Source organism: Balaenoptera acutorostrata, chromosome 7, assembly GCF_949987535.1.
Source record: "Balaenoptera acutorostrata chromosome 7, mBalAcu1.1, whole genome shotgun sequence".
In the NCBI taxonomy this organism is placed as follows: Eukaryota; Metazoa; Chordata; class Mammalia; order Artiodactyla; family Balaenopteridae; genus Balaenoptera; species Balaenoptera acutorostrata.
In genome coordinates, this window is record NC_080070.1 from 58,000,418 (window position 1) to 58,015,691 (window position 15,274).

The 15,274-nt window shown below is 40.9% G+C and overlaps 1 protein-coding gene across 6 annotated transcripts in view; it reads right to left on the reverse strand.

The window, feature by feature from the left end:
* Nucleotides 1-15,274, reverse strand: part of CDK6 (cyclin dependent kinase 6) — a 237,502-nt gene that overhangs the window by 58,402 nt on the left and 163,826 nt on the right. The gene's annotated exons all lie outside the window — the stretch shown is intronic.

The window sequence follows — 15,274 nt, forward strand, 5'->3', positions numbered from 1 at the left end:
CTGTGGATCTTTTACCAATGGTAAAACTGGAAGTATGTCAATATTTTAACAACGAGTAATGGATGCCGTAATATTAACAACACAGTGACATGAATAACATATGCGCTAACACTCTCACTTCTAGGAAAACAACAGCACACACTTTCACATTTCAACCACCTTCATAAATTGTATTGATACATGGTTATTCACTAAGCAATTCCGCTGATGTTGAACATTTTGATCAATTCCATTTTTTTTGTATTAATATAGATCATCTTTAAATAGAAAAATTCAGTGTTATGGGAAAATGTAAGAAATTACATTAAAAGAAATATATCGCTCACTTGAAAGTTTAACCAAATTTGCCTTTTGCATCATTTCCTCAATTCTCCTAAGTGTCAATTCTGCTCTTTGTGCCTCCTAAGGGGACTGTAATCTGGCTACTCCATTTTCCGTCTTTATAATTGTTTCTTATCCAATTCATCTCCCTTTCTATTTTCATCTTTAGTCTTTTCCTTTGACCTACTCCTCTCTATTTTTTAAAAGCCTTTAGAAACCGTTTCTTTGTAGTCATAGGTGGGCTAAAATGAAACATAATTTTAGTCCCATTTAATTAGACTTTTAAATCTGATGGTATACCCTGCCTGAAGCTTTTTCAGGGGAATTTCTGAAGTCCAATTACAGGGCTATTCTCATAATAAGGACTATTAATTTATAATGAAATTGTCTGCTTTTAAGCTTCATCCAGATGCTGTTGTTAAAAATATACTAGCCCGACCACATTCCTATGGGGTCATTAGTATGGCCAGTACAAACAGGTGAAGGCGGCTGAAGCCACAGTTCTCAGAATTTCTGTGAAGAGCTGGGTGCCTATAGGCAGTCCCTCAGGGAATCTCACCAGCCCATTCATACTGTGGTCACCCATTCTATTTTTTTTTTTTTTAATTTTACTGAAATATAGTTGATTTACAATGCTGTGTTAATTTCTGCTGTAGAGCAAAGTGACTCAGTTACACATACATATTCTTTTTCATATTCTTTTCCATTACGGTTTGTCACAGGATATTGAATATAGTTCCCTGTGCTATATTATACAGTAGGACCTTGTTGTTTACCCATCCTATATATAATAGTTTGCATCTACTACTTCCAAACTCCCAATCTTTCCCTCCCCCATCCCCCCTGGGTACCCACAAGTCTGTCCTCTATGTCTGTGAGTCTGTTTCTGTTTTGTAGATTTGTTCATTTGTGTCATAGTTTAGATTCCATACATAAGTGATATCATATGGTATTTGTCTTTCTCTTTCTGACTTACTTTGCTTATTAGTATAATAATCTCTAGGTCCATCCATGTTGCTGCAAATGGCATTATTTCATTCATTTCAATGGCTGAGTAATATTCCAATGTATATATATACACCACATCTTTTTTATCCATTCATCTGTCGATGGACATTTAGGTTGTTTCCATGTCTTGGCTATTGTGCATAGTGCTGCTGTGAACATAGGGGTGCATGTATCTTTTCAAATCATGGTTTTCTTTGGGTATATGCTCAGGAGTGGGATCGCTAGATCATATGGCAACTCTATTTTTTAAAAAAATTTATTTACTTATTTATTTATGGCTGTGTTGGGTCTTCGTTTCTGTGCAAGGGCTTTCTCCAGTTGCGGCAAGTGGGGGCCACTCTTCACCACGGTGCGCGGGCCTCTCACTATCGCGGCCTCTCTTGTTGCGGAGCACAGGCTCCAGACGCGCAGGCTCAGTAATTGTGGCTCACGGGCCCAGTCGCTCCGCGGCATGTGGGATCCTCCCAGACCAGGGCTCGAATCCGTGTCCCCTGCACTGTCAGGCAGATTCTCAACCACTGCGCCACCTGGGAAGCCCGGCAACTCTATTTTTAGTTTTTTGAGGAACCACCATACTGTTTTCCATAGTGGCTATACCAATTTACATTCTGTGGTCACCCATTCTTTTTTTTTTTTTTTAACATCTTTATTGGAGTATAATTACTTTACAATGGTGTGTTAGTTTCTGCTGTATAACAAAGTGAATCAGCTATACATATACATACATCCCCATATCTCCTCCCTCTTGCGTCTCCCTCCCACCCTCCCTATCCCACCCCTCTAGGTGGACACAAAGCACAGAGCTGATCTCCCTGTGCTATGTGGTCACCCACTCTTGATGTGCTAATTCTGATATCCCTCTCAGTCAACTCAAGTATGCCCAAGTGGTATTTAATAAACAAACAGTAACTGAATCCTTACATATTGGAACCTTTGTGTTGCCTTCACACATTTAGGACAAGTCACTTGAGACGAAAGTTCTTGGGTCATAGACTTTCCCCCACAAATCTAGATATTTCTCTGTTCTCCTCTGGCTTTTAGTTAAATAAAAGAGAAGTCTGAGGCCAGCCTGATTTTCCCTCTTTTTTGTATAGCTTTCAAATAAATTTATTTGGTCTTCATAGGCTTTCTTCTTTCTCCATGCAATTCTAACATTTCCCAGGATGGGCTTTATGTCAGTCTCAAGTGGATTCCATGGGTTGCCTCCCCAGTATCCACCTTCCCCTTTCTCCTTGTAACAGAACCTGATGTTCTTCAGACCACCATCTATCTGATCAGCAAATTCCACTTCTCTGGTCTCAGTCCCTGGCTTAAGTGCAGGCATATGTTATAAACAGTCCTGAGGATGAATTTCAGCACACCTGTTTGGAACCCTGGTACAAAAGAATGTGTTCACTGTCCAAGTGTCCTGGTGCAAAACCTGGAACTACCATAACCACTTTGCCATGAGGGAAGACAGTCTTCAAAGATGCCACCACACAGAAAAGAGTCTCAAAGAAATGGAGCTGCAGCTTCTAGATTAAGCCAACCCTGAAGCTCACCTACCTCCGGAATTACCGTTTATGTAAGCTAACAAATTCCTTACTCTTTAGTGTATCTAAATTGAGTTCTCTGTACCCACAGCCCTGAGCATCCCAAACTACTGGTATCTCTTCTGCAATGATTTTCTCCAAAATATCGTGAGATCTTTTAATCCACATACTCAAATCATATCTTAGTCAATGTTTTGACTAGAAGTGCATTTCACGAAATGCAGTAATCAAAAACATAGACTAAGACTGTTGATTTCTTATGCCAGATTCCATTCTCTATTCTTCATATTTGTCCTTTTCTCACCATTTAAAACCTTTCGTTCTTTTCGTCAGCATTTTGTGAGAACTTCTCAATACTGTCCTTTACATCAAGGATTACATTTCTTATAGTATTAATTCTACTTTTTACTCCCTCCTCTCAGATTTCAATTGTGCCACTGTACTTGATTTCCTTATAATTTCACATCTTATGTATCTCCCTTTCCATCTCAGTTTACTGTTTTTACATTTCAGAATGTTCGGTTCTTGTTGCCTTTTGTTTCTCTTTTATTTATTTTTTATTGAAGTACAGTTGATTTACAATGTTGTGTTAGTTTCAGGTGTACAGCAAAGTGATTCAGTAATTTATACATATATATGTATATATATATTCTTTTTCAGATTCTTTTTTGTTATAGGTTATTATAAGATATTGAATACAGTTCCATGTGCTATACAGTAGGTCCTTATTGTTTATCTATCAGTACTTGCTTGTTTGGCAGTATTTTTTCAAAAGTCACAAGAATTTTATTCTTTTAGTTTTTCTCATTCTTCTAAGAGGGATAATCTACCCAGACAAAAAATGTATAGTCAACAAAATGTAGACATTACTTTGACTCGTTCTGTAAACATTTAACGGTCTCTGAGTAGCTCTTAGATCAATTTTAATATCTCACATGTTTCATCTAATACTGCTCTCATGTCTCTGTCTCCATCTACTAAATATCTTGTTCTCCTCACCTCCCCTGATCCCTTTTTGCACATAAGGTTTTCTGGTATTTGTACTCATACCCAAGAGAGAAAGAGATATCATACTGATGGCAGAGGGGAGTCAATACCACTGTGGAGATCTCAACAGGATCAGTGGTGGGAACAGCTGACCAGTTTTTGAACTGTAATCAACCTTGTGTTTCTCAAAAAGGGAATGAGGGAGGAAAAGAAAGGTCTAACTATTTCCAGGTACACATAACATAACCTGAGTCACCGAATGGGTTTTTAAATCTAGTTCTGGCTAAATGGAAATTCTTCCAAATAACTTTGATAACTATTTCATTGCCAGTCTTAATTTTGAGTGTTGGATGTTTTTGTCTTTTTAGTAAGAAACAGAGAGGGACAATAGGTATCATTTTAAACTAAAAGCTCCTAATATTTTTAATGAGCTCTGATTGAGGGCTCACAGATGCAACACAACAAGAAACTGTTCATATGCAATGTATAAAAAAGGTATCAGTTTAGATAAAAATGAGAAATGTCTATGTATTTCAGTTCAGTACCACTTTTAATTGGGGCTGTATGCCACTTAACTGAGTGCCTTTGAAATTAACTCTGTTGTATGCTGATATCTGGAGAATTCAATATGACTCTCTGACCGACAAAACGGACATAGCATTTGGCTTCCAAGTTACTTCTTAATACTGAAATATTAGTATGTAAAATTATTTCCAATTAAATAGTGGGACATTATAGCACAAACACATTTGGCAGGCTCCTGATGCCTAACTTCCAAAGTTTTGGATCTTCTCCCAGATCTGGAGAGTGTCCAGCAAAGTCTAATTGTGCCAGTGATAAGAGAAGAGCTGGTAGCATCCAATTCAGCTCATAGTAAAATCTAATTTCCACCAGAAACCTTTGAATTGTCCCTTGCAATATTTCAGTTTGTGAGTAAATACAGCCCACATGTCTGTAGCTGTCTCTGGAACACTTTTTTTCTCATATTAAGACTCTGTAAAAATGTTTATAAGAAAACAAGAAGATTCAGAAGTACATCTCTCAGATTATTGGTTTTATAAAAGTGTGTGCACACATATACACACACACATACGCACACACACACACTCCTAAGTAGCCAACAGCTCTTCAGCCTATCTCTGAGTAAATTTGGATCCCTGCAAATTTAATTTATCTAGCAAAACTGGAGCAGTTAATCAGAAACTCAATACTACCACGTATTATCAGAGAAGGTATATATGGGAGGCCATGTTGAATGCTCTGTATTTTCCATAGTTAAACTGGGAGAAAGAGGGGAAAGAATGACAGAGGGAGAGTGGAGGGGAGAAAGGGAGGAGGGACAGAAGAGGAGGAGAGAAATATGGAGGAGGGGTAGAGGAGAAAAGAAGATGAAAGGAGAAAAAGAAAGAAAACTATGCTTCCCTGGTGGCGCAGTGGTTAAGCATCCGCCTGCCAATGCAGGCAACACGGGTTCAAGCCCTGGTCCGGGAAGATCCCACATGTCGCAGAGCAACTAAGCCCGTGTATCACAGCTAGTGAGCCTGCGCTCTAGAGCCCGCGAGCCACAACTACTGAAGCCCGAGTGCCTAGAGGCCGTGCTCCGCAACAAGAGGAGCCACTGCAATGAGAAGCCCGCGCACCGCAACGAAGAGTAGCCCCTGCTCGCTGCAACTGGAGAAAGCTCGTGCACAGCGACGAAGACCCAACGCAGCCAAAAAAAACATGTATAAAAATTAAAAAAAAGAGAACTAGGTAATATCTTTTATTTTTATGAGAAAATGCCCAATGCTTCTCAGTTAAGCCAAGTATTGGGTCTTATCAGACATTAACTCCTCCAGCCACCATAGCAAGGCCAGATGGGAGGCAGAAATGCAGGGCAAAACAAGGCAGCATGGGTATCAGACAGACACAGACCCCATAGCAGTGGCCACATGGGGCTGCCAACAGATTGTCACTACAACCTATCACTACAGGACAAGACCAAGTGGAATCTTTTGTCACACCGTACCACTTACTGTAACTTAGCACCTTAGTACCATTCTGTGGGAAATTATTTAGGCATACAATGAAATCTCATAAAATTTACATTTATCTGAAATACCTTGTACTATTCACTGTATCTATTGTCTTGTCCAGTAAATTTGCATGATCATTATAAAGCAACAAATGTAATGTTACATCATGCTTTGAAGGCATTACTAAGGCTGGACTCAACTCAGATCAGAGGTCCAAGCGCCAGCTAAAATAATTTTGTGCAGGCCTGGTACTTTTTATTTTGCAGGGCTGGGAAGCAACTCATGTTTATGAGAGCCAGGGACAATGAGGAGAAGTTTGCCTTTGACTGAGTAAAGACCAGACTGCTAAGAACTGTCTTTCGATGTATAAAATAGCTACTTTCTCTGCCAGTGTTTTATGATTAAAAAACGGGTGGCTTCTTGACTCAAATCAAATATTTTTTATCCAAATCAATGGTTGAAAGATGTGACCAGCAAGACCTAAGACTTTCTGACTAAGGCAGAACTGAGACTATTAGTCTGATTCTTTTCCTATTTCAAGAACCGGGCTGATGCAAGGGTTTCCAGAGTTATTCCAATGAGTAGACCCAGACGGCAAAATCTGAAGTAAAGATGAATAGGTCTGGTGACTAAGATGACTAAGGAAGAAGAGAGGACCCATGCTCTACATCCTGCCTAGAAAGGAGAGCAAAACTCAATATACATTAACTCTCCACGTGCTGTCTGTGCACTGGAAGAAACTAGCCTGAAAAACTGCTTGGGACTTTATCTTAAGATAATTTTTTTTTTAACTGACAAAATGAGGTTGATTCCTTCCCTATTGTACACAACTGATAAAAAGGAAACCCACAGTTAATTTTACAGTTGAAAAAGGTCTCTTATGCTTCAAACCAACTTAACAGCAGCTTTTATAATTACCATGGTCACTTAGGTTTTCCTCTGGATAATATTTTTAAAAAGGGGTAACAGAGGTAGGAGGAAGCCAAGGCTTACGTAAGAGGCCTTGTCTTGTTTTATTTTTGACAATATTTCTTAATCTTTGAGAATCTCAATCCTATTTCCCACCTTAAGGTAAAAACAGAGTTTACTTGAAGCTTGCTGGAGGGCAATTTGGTTTAGCTAGCAGAATTTTAAATAGGCATGTTATCTGACCCTATAATTTCACTTCTGGAATTTACCATACAGAAATACTTGGACAAATGTTCCACAAAATAAGCACAAGGATATTACTGCAATATTGTTTGTAATAAGACCAAAAACAACCAACCAACCAACCCCTAAATGTCCATCAATGGGAAATTAAACTATGAAATAAATGAGCTGACAATTATGCAGTTTCAAAATGAGTTTGATCTCTATGAACTGAAATAATATATCATGATAAAATGAAGTGAATAAGGCAACGTACAGAAGAGTACGGTGTATAGTATAAGCCCATTTCTGTGAGAGAAACTGACAGATGTGTGCATGTGTGTATGTATATAGGTATTTGTAAACACACACTTTTGAATTTGCAATAAAGGAGATCTGGAAGTATATCCAGGGGGTTATCTTTGGGAAGTGGATTTTGGATGGGAGTGTAGGAAAGACAATTTCACTTCTTATATTTCTGTGCCATTTGGCATTTTTGCTACCAGTGTACTTTGTGGTTAAAAGAAAAAAAATTTTTTTAAAAATAAAGCTACCTGGCATCTACATCTCCTAAGTTGCTCCTTCCCGTAACAATTCCTGTTTCTGAAAGTAGCTTGTGGAGTGAGAGATCGCGGAGACTGAGGTTCCAGGTGCAAGCATTTTTAAAGAGGACATGTTGGGGAAGATCTGCCAGTGCTGATAAACACTGTATTTGCAGGTTGGCACCCAAGCGTCACTGATTCAGGGACAAAGGCCAGGCAGCTGCATCAACATCAGCTCTATTGGTTTTACATCGAGGACCCCAACTTCTATAGCCTCCACCCAAACTAGAAAAGATGACAACGTAGGAGATAGAAGACTGAGAACAATGTAGGAGATAGAAGACTGAGAAATCAATGAACCTAGGGTAGAAGGGCAGTGAGTCATTCTCTCTCCCCTTCCCAAAAAACGGCGAGTTGTCTGTTTCTTCTTTAATTTATCTTTTCATTTGATGGTTTAGACCTGTGGTGTCCAATATAGTACATGTGCCTACTGAGCACTTGAAATGCAACTAGTCCTAATTGAGATGTGCTGTCAGCATAAAATACACCTGGAGTTTAACAATTTAGTATTGAAAAAGAATATTTTTTCAATATTTCATATTTTTATATTTATTTCATGTTGTAATAATAGTATTTTGGATATACTGTGTTAAAATATGCTATTAAAATTAATTTTACTTGTTTCTTTTTGCCCCTTTTAATGACTGCTAGAGAATTTAAAGTGACATGGCTCACATTCTGTTTTCTATTGGACAGATCTGGTTTAGACTTTCATAGACATTCCACATGGAATATCTATATATTTAAATGTGTAGGGGCTTCCCTGGTGGCGCACTGGTTGAGAATCTGCCTGTCAATGCAGGGGAACCGGGTTCGAGCCCTGGTGTGGGAAGATCCCACATGCCGCGGAGCAGCTGGGCCCGTGGGCCACAACCACTGAGCCTGCGCGTCTGAAGCCTGTGCTCCGTAACGGGAGAGGCCGCGACCGTGAGAGGCCCGCACACTGCGATGAAGAGTGGCCCCCGCTCTCCGCAATTGGAGAAAGCCCTCGCACAGAAACGAAGACCCAACACAGCCAAAAATAAATAAATAAATAAAGTTAAAAAAAAAATGTGTAAACAAAGGAATAGTAGGGTAGAGAGGGAGGCACGTACACACATGCACACCCCGCCCCCCGCCAACTGTTACACTGCAACCCTGTATAACTTCATGCCCGCCTAGCTCCCTAGGGTAGCTCATTACAGTTCACTGTTCCTGTCATAGGTCATACAGCTCTGCTGTATGTGGGATCCTGGGGCAAGTCACTTGGGAGGATTAAACTGAATAATGTATGTCAAATGCTCAGGACCATGACAAGGATGTGTAATAACCTCTGTCAGCAAGGGTTAGCTGTGCTTGACATGATAAGAGTTCCAGAAATGACCAAGCCTCAGTTCTACCCCAAAGCAAAGAATATTAGAGTTGGAGTGAAACTTGGACATTATCTACTTCCATGTTTTAAAACCCTTTTAAATCTCAGAAGCCCAGTATACGAAAAAGATGAAATCAAGTTGCTCTGAACAAAGCTGAGTGTGGGAACAAGAAGGGCTGGGCACTCCTGGACTGTATAGAGGCAGGAATATGAGGTCTCTATGAAGCAGTCTGAATGCCATGGATGTGGTGTCTTATCCCGGCCTCTCCATTTTACAGATAAAGACACTAAGCTCCAGAGGTCGAGGGCTTGCCTTCAGTCACAGAGCTGGCAGAGGCAGGGCTGGAACGGACTCAGGTATCTGGCTCCTCAGAAAGAACGTGCTCTGCGTCCCATAATGACTGCAGCTGTGTGGACAACGTGTGCGCGCAGACGGAATGTGGCTGAGAAAAGCACTGCCGGACAGGTGCACACAGAATATGGGGGGGAGTGGGGGGGGGCCGGAGCGGGGGCAGGTCTGTTTCCTGAAGAGACAGCTTCTAGGTTTAGCTCTGGAAGATGAGAGAGGGCAGGTGGGCACCCAGAATAAAAGAAGCGCAAGGGTTCTAAGGAGGAAAACCTTAAGGCAAGTTTTTGGAAAAGGGTGACAATAGAAAGATTAATTTATCGGAAGTCCACAAATAGGAAACAGGAAAACAGGTTGGCAGGCAGACTCTGGGTGCCAGATCAGAGTGGCAAAGGGTTGCGAAGCTGGAAGGCTGCAGAGCTGCCCCGACAGGGAAAGACCTGGCCTGATGGTGGCTTCTCAGTATACTCCATGAAAACAAATAAAATTCATGATAAAGTAAGATACACATCAAGAATAAGAAAAAAATCAGCATTAATTACATTAAAAGGTAGTACTCATTTGTTCTTACTTAGAACTACCCTGTGTGCATTATTCAACAAGATCTTTTCCTCGGTCCCATCTTGGGTATTTCCTCACTCAAGAAAATGTTTCTTTGGAGTTCTTCCCATTTGGTTGGTTCTCTAAAGAAAAAAAGAGGTCCAGGAAAACATCCAAGAAAAGACAAGAAACCTGAAGGTCCAGTGAGTGCCCTGGTTTCCACACGCATGTTCTGATCTAACCTAAGGTGATGGGTTTCCTCTCACAGACTAGGGCTTGCCTGTTGGTGTCTTGGTGTTCAGGGCATCTGGTCAAGGGCCTCATTTCCCTGATGTCACTAAGGAAAGCGCTCAGATATGGGGAACACCAACACAGTAACCAGTAGGACAGTTGGCAAGGCACTCAGTGACATTTTAAAGATATTTGCTCACAGACCACTCAGCCACAAAGGACAGTTTCCCTGTCAGTTTCTCAGCTACTGGGGGTTTAATTCATAGAAACCAAGGACGGCAAGCCTAGAGAGGCCACCATCCAAGGGGGAGTATAACCATGAAGCCTTGTTTGTTTCCTTCGAACAGTGACTGTATGTTCTTCTTGGTGGCATTTGGCATTTCTTAGCTAGGGATCAGTAGAGCTGGCAACTCAGAACTTCTAAGAATTACTATCTGTTTACCACAATCTCCATATTCAAAGAATTAGTAGCATGTTTTATTTTTTAAATGTGCGTTTTCTTTTTATGACTTCGCCGTCACTTGGAAAACCCCATAACTTTCAAACCACACAGACAATAGTTCTGACCAGGACTACAAGGCAACGGACAGATACCTGGAGAGTTAACGTTTGTGAGTCTATTTTGCCATGAAGTTAAAAAGCAGTCAGTATCATCCATCTGTCCATCCCTCCCTCCATCTCATCCTAATCTTCAAGCTGGGTAGTTGTCTACTGACCAAATTCATAGCAATGTTTTTTAGTATTAAAATATAACTCAAGGGCTTTCCTGGTGGCGCAGTGGTTAAGAATCCGCCTGCCAATGCAGGGGACACAGGTTCGAGCCCTGGTCTGGGAAGATCCCACATGCCGCGGAGCAACTAAGCCCGTGCACCACAACTACTGAGCCTGCGCTCTAGAGCCTGCGAGCCACAACTACTGAGCCTGCGTGCCACAACTACTGAAGCCCACGTGCCTAGAGCCCGTGCTCTGCAACAACAGAAGCCACCGCGATGAGAAGCCTGCGCACTGAAACAAGGAGTAACCCCCGCTCGCCACAACCAGAGAAAGCCCGCACGCAGCAACGAAGACCCAACGCAGCCAAAAATAAAATAAATAAATTTATATATATAAAACAAACAAACAAAAAATATATATATAAGTCAATGTGGAGTAAAGATGGATCACCCATTGACGAAGAGTTAAAGGAGGAAGATAAAAGATCCAACTCTTATCTACTTTCGTAGAACGCTATTGAAGGTCAGTGTGGCAATTATTAAACCCAGATAATAATGACAGATGGTATTTAAACTCTCTGGCTCTTTGTCAACCATCTGCCCTAAGATTCTTTTTCCTGAGTTCATATTTCCTAGGTATCACATTTTAGAATAAAAGGCATGCAGTTCTTTACAATATCACAGAAATTGGGCAGCCTTTCCACTATAGGAAAGGCTAGAAATCAAAGCTATTAGATGTGTGGTTTGCTTCTTGACCTCCCTAAAATATTGTTGCTGCTACGTTGTAATAATGCATGAAACATTCTAGAAAAAATATGGTACCTAATAAAACCACAGCCAGGGTAGAAACATGGCAGAGTGGGAAAATCAAAGGTTAGAGAGTCAGATAGACTTAGGTTCAAATTTGGCTCTGCCATTTAAGAGCTGTATGCCTATGGACAAGTTATTTATACTCCTTGTGGAAGGCTTTGGTTCATCACCTAGAAACAGGAAAACAGTCCTCAGAATGTGGGTTTAGTGAGATAATAGATGTGAAGGGCCCGGCCCTGGGTCTGTCACATGACACAACTGTTAACTCCCTTTGCTTCTTTTTTTCTCCCTAGGTTAGGCAGGACGGTGAGCCTTGCTGATGCATAAATGGTTATTCCTCAATGTTCTTATATAAACAACTAGGATACAACCTCTGAAGAAGGTTAATCCTGACTTCTAGACTTCCATTGAGAAATCTCTTTCCTCTGTGGAGACAAGCTTCTCATACCCATTCATAGAAACCTACACTTCACAGCATTTACCCCAGCTCTGGTTAATTGACTAATTGCAAATGCAATGCCTCTCTTCTGCACTAGGGTGTAAGTTATCCCTCTAGAAAAGGGCCTTGTGTATAGTAGTAGCCACTCAGTAAAGTTATTTGTAGAATGAATGAAACACCTGTTTCCAACATGTGACACACACCTGGGTGATATGGGAGATGATTTCAGGGGCTGAACATGGACTAAATTGTTTAATTTTAAGGGTTATATATGAATTTTAGTGTATGTTAGACAAATAACTGGTTCATCAATTCTGTGATTTTATATATTTTTGCTTAAGATGAGGCTAAATAAAAAGTTAATTAATTTAAGATAGTAAAGAAATTAAGTAAGTATAGTTATCATGAATATGGCAAAAACCATGACGGTGTTAAAAAAGATGACACAGTTTGGGAACTACTGCCATAGCAACAAGGAGGAACCCTGAGTGGACACATACCAGGACTCCCTGATTTAGGGTCAGCCTAAGGCAATGAGGGAGTCTGCTTCCAGAATCCACGGCTTGTGAGTTCTCAGCTGGACACTGCAACAGGTGGGTCAGCACTGAATCAGGAGTTAAGCTGGAAGCAGGTGAAGCCGGTGGCTGGACCCCAGAACTCAGCTGGCATAAGTGAGAAGGCTTCACATTCAGATATCTGGGTGTTATCATAGGAAATACCAAACGTGAACTGAGCAGGAACAAGGGTCAGATCCCATGGTTGTTTTCAAGGTCACATCCAAACCGGCAGGAACTACCTAAGAGACAGAGCACCCGCCCCAGGAAGGGTGGCAGGCCCAGATGGATCCATTGTCCTTCAGCCTTAAAGGCACACGCGCCTGGATTCTGATATTGCTTCCCGCTCCCGGCAATTATTTCTCAATTTACTATCTCCGTGCAAGGCTCCAAGAGAGGGGTACTTTCTTTTGTGCACATTTGAAGAGCCAATCGGTCTCTACCCAACATCTCACTTTCCCAGAAAAGTGAAGCAGACTGTTGCTGCTGTCAAAGGAGTCTCTCTCTGAGCCTCCAATACTGAGTCTCCCTTCTGAGACCCAATGCTGGGCTGAAGAGATGGGTATTCCTGTCATCCTGGATTGGAACATAGAATGGACTTTCCCCTAGAAAAAAAATGTTGTAAGTAGAAAATAGGTTTTGATAAATAATGTTCTGTATATGTTCCAGGTTATACAGGATTCTCTGCAAGCTAGACTGGGAACCAGATTACCAACTATACTACCACTTCAGTGGGAGAATGTTTTAATGCTATAAAATGAAAATTTGGGCTGCAATTGTTCCGTAAGTGCTGACTACCTATACTTAAAAATAAAGCACATCCCTTACTAGAGAACACTTTAACACTACATATCTTAAATTTCATCTTTCTTTTAACATCTTCCAGAAGATTGTTTTTATCATCAATTATGGCTGGTATTCAAGTTTTGTACTATTGAAAAATAACTGATCATCCTTCCCCCATAACAAAAGAAGGACCCAATCTTTACATTTGAGGACAATCCTAGACTCATCAAAGTAATTCCAATAAATACTTCTCTAATCAACTCTCAGCTGCACCAAGTTATTCATGGGATGAACTGAAATGACTGTCCCAACTCCCACACTGCAATATTGACAGTAAATTATTCCTGGTTCTGACAATAAGCCTTTAACCCCAAATTTTCCACACTTGTCTGATGAAAAGAATTACATGATGCACGTTTAAAAACAAGAATGCCAGGACTTCCCTGGTGGCGCAGTGGTTAAAGAATCCGCCTGCCAATGCAGGGGACACGGGTTCGAGCCCTGGTCCGGGAAGATCCCACATGTCGCGGAGCAATTAAGCCCGTGTGCCACAACTGCTGAGCCTGTGCTCTAGAGCCCTTGAGCCACAACTACTGAAGCCTGCGTGCCTGGAGCCCATGCTCCACAACAAGAGAGGCCACCATAATGAGAAGCCTGTGCACCACAACGAAGAGTAGCCCCTGCTCGCCACAACTAGAGAGAACCCGCGTGCAGCAACGAAGACTCAAAGCAGCCAAATAAATAAGTAAATAAAATATTTTTAAAAATTAAAAAAAAACAAAACAAACAAGAACACCAGGCCTCAGTCCAGTAATGAATCAGAATTTCAAGAGAGAGGTCTGGGAGTTGCACATTTAACGACTGACCATTCCTGCTGATTCTCTCATCCAACCCAGTGGTTCTTACCCTGGAGGATGAATTAGAATCACCTGGAGGGCTTGTGAAAACAAAGGTTGCTGGGCCCCAGCCCAAGCGCTTCTGATCTAGTCAGTCTGGGGTGAGGCCCAAGAATTTGCACTTCCAAAAAGGTCACCTTTTTGGATACTGCTGGTCCAAGAACCACACTTCCAAAACCACTTATTTAGCCTATTTGGCAAACATTGCAGCTGAATTCAATATATTTTTTTTTCTTCCCTCCTTGGTAGAAAAACACCACCAGAGTTACAAGACTTCCTCTGGAGTAATACCCCTCATACTTTTTAGCTGTTTGATGTTAGACAAATAAATTTACCACTGCATCTCAGTTATCTCTTATCGTGAGGAATAAAAAGGTAACACAAGGAAGAGGTTTGGTCCTGTAATTGGCACACAATAGGTCTGCATTAAACATCTGTGTACTTTGATCACCTTGCCATGATCTCCCTCTGTGAGCTACAGATGAATCTGCTGAGGTCTAGAATAGTTCCCCAAATTTATTACATGAACAAAACTTCATTTGGTTAAAACAAACAAACAAACAGACAAGCAAGAAATGGCTGACTACCTCTTTTTCTTGTGAGCTAGCACATAGCTACGTTTTGAATATAACATGTCCAGTGGGAAAATATTCAGCTTCCCAACTCACATTTTCCCATGGAAATAAAAATAGAAGACAAAGAGAGATTAGATTATGATTAGGCTCTCTGTTTAATTTTGACCAGGCTGAATTTAGTACCCAGGTCTGGATTATTTTCCTGGCAGATCTTTATTATATTGTTTGGCTATTTCTTATGACCTGAAAATCAAACAAATGAACCACAGACTTTCAGACTCAGAGGGGCCCTGGAGGTCATCTAGCCCACCCACCCATTCTAGGAATGCCACTGAAAACATCTACAGTGTGTAGTGGTCCAGTCTCTTCTTGGACACCCATTGAGAAAGCACTATTTTCATGAACCCTGATCCTCTCTTCAGATAACTCTAATCATT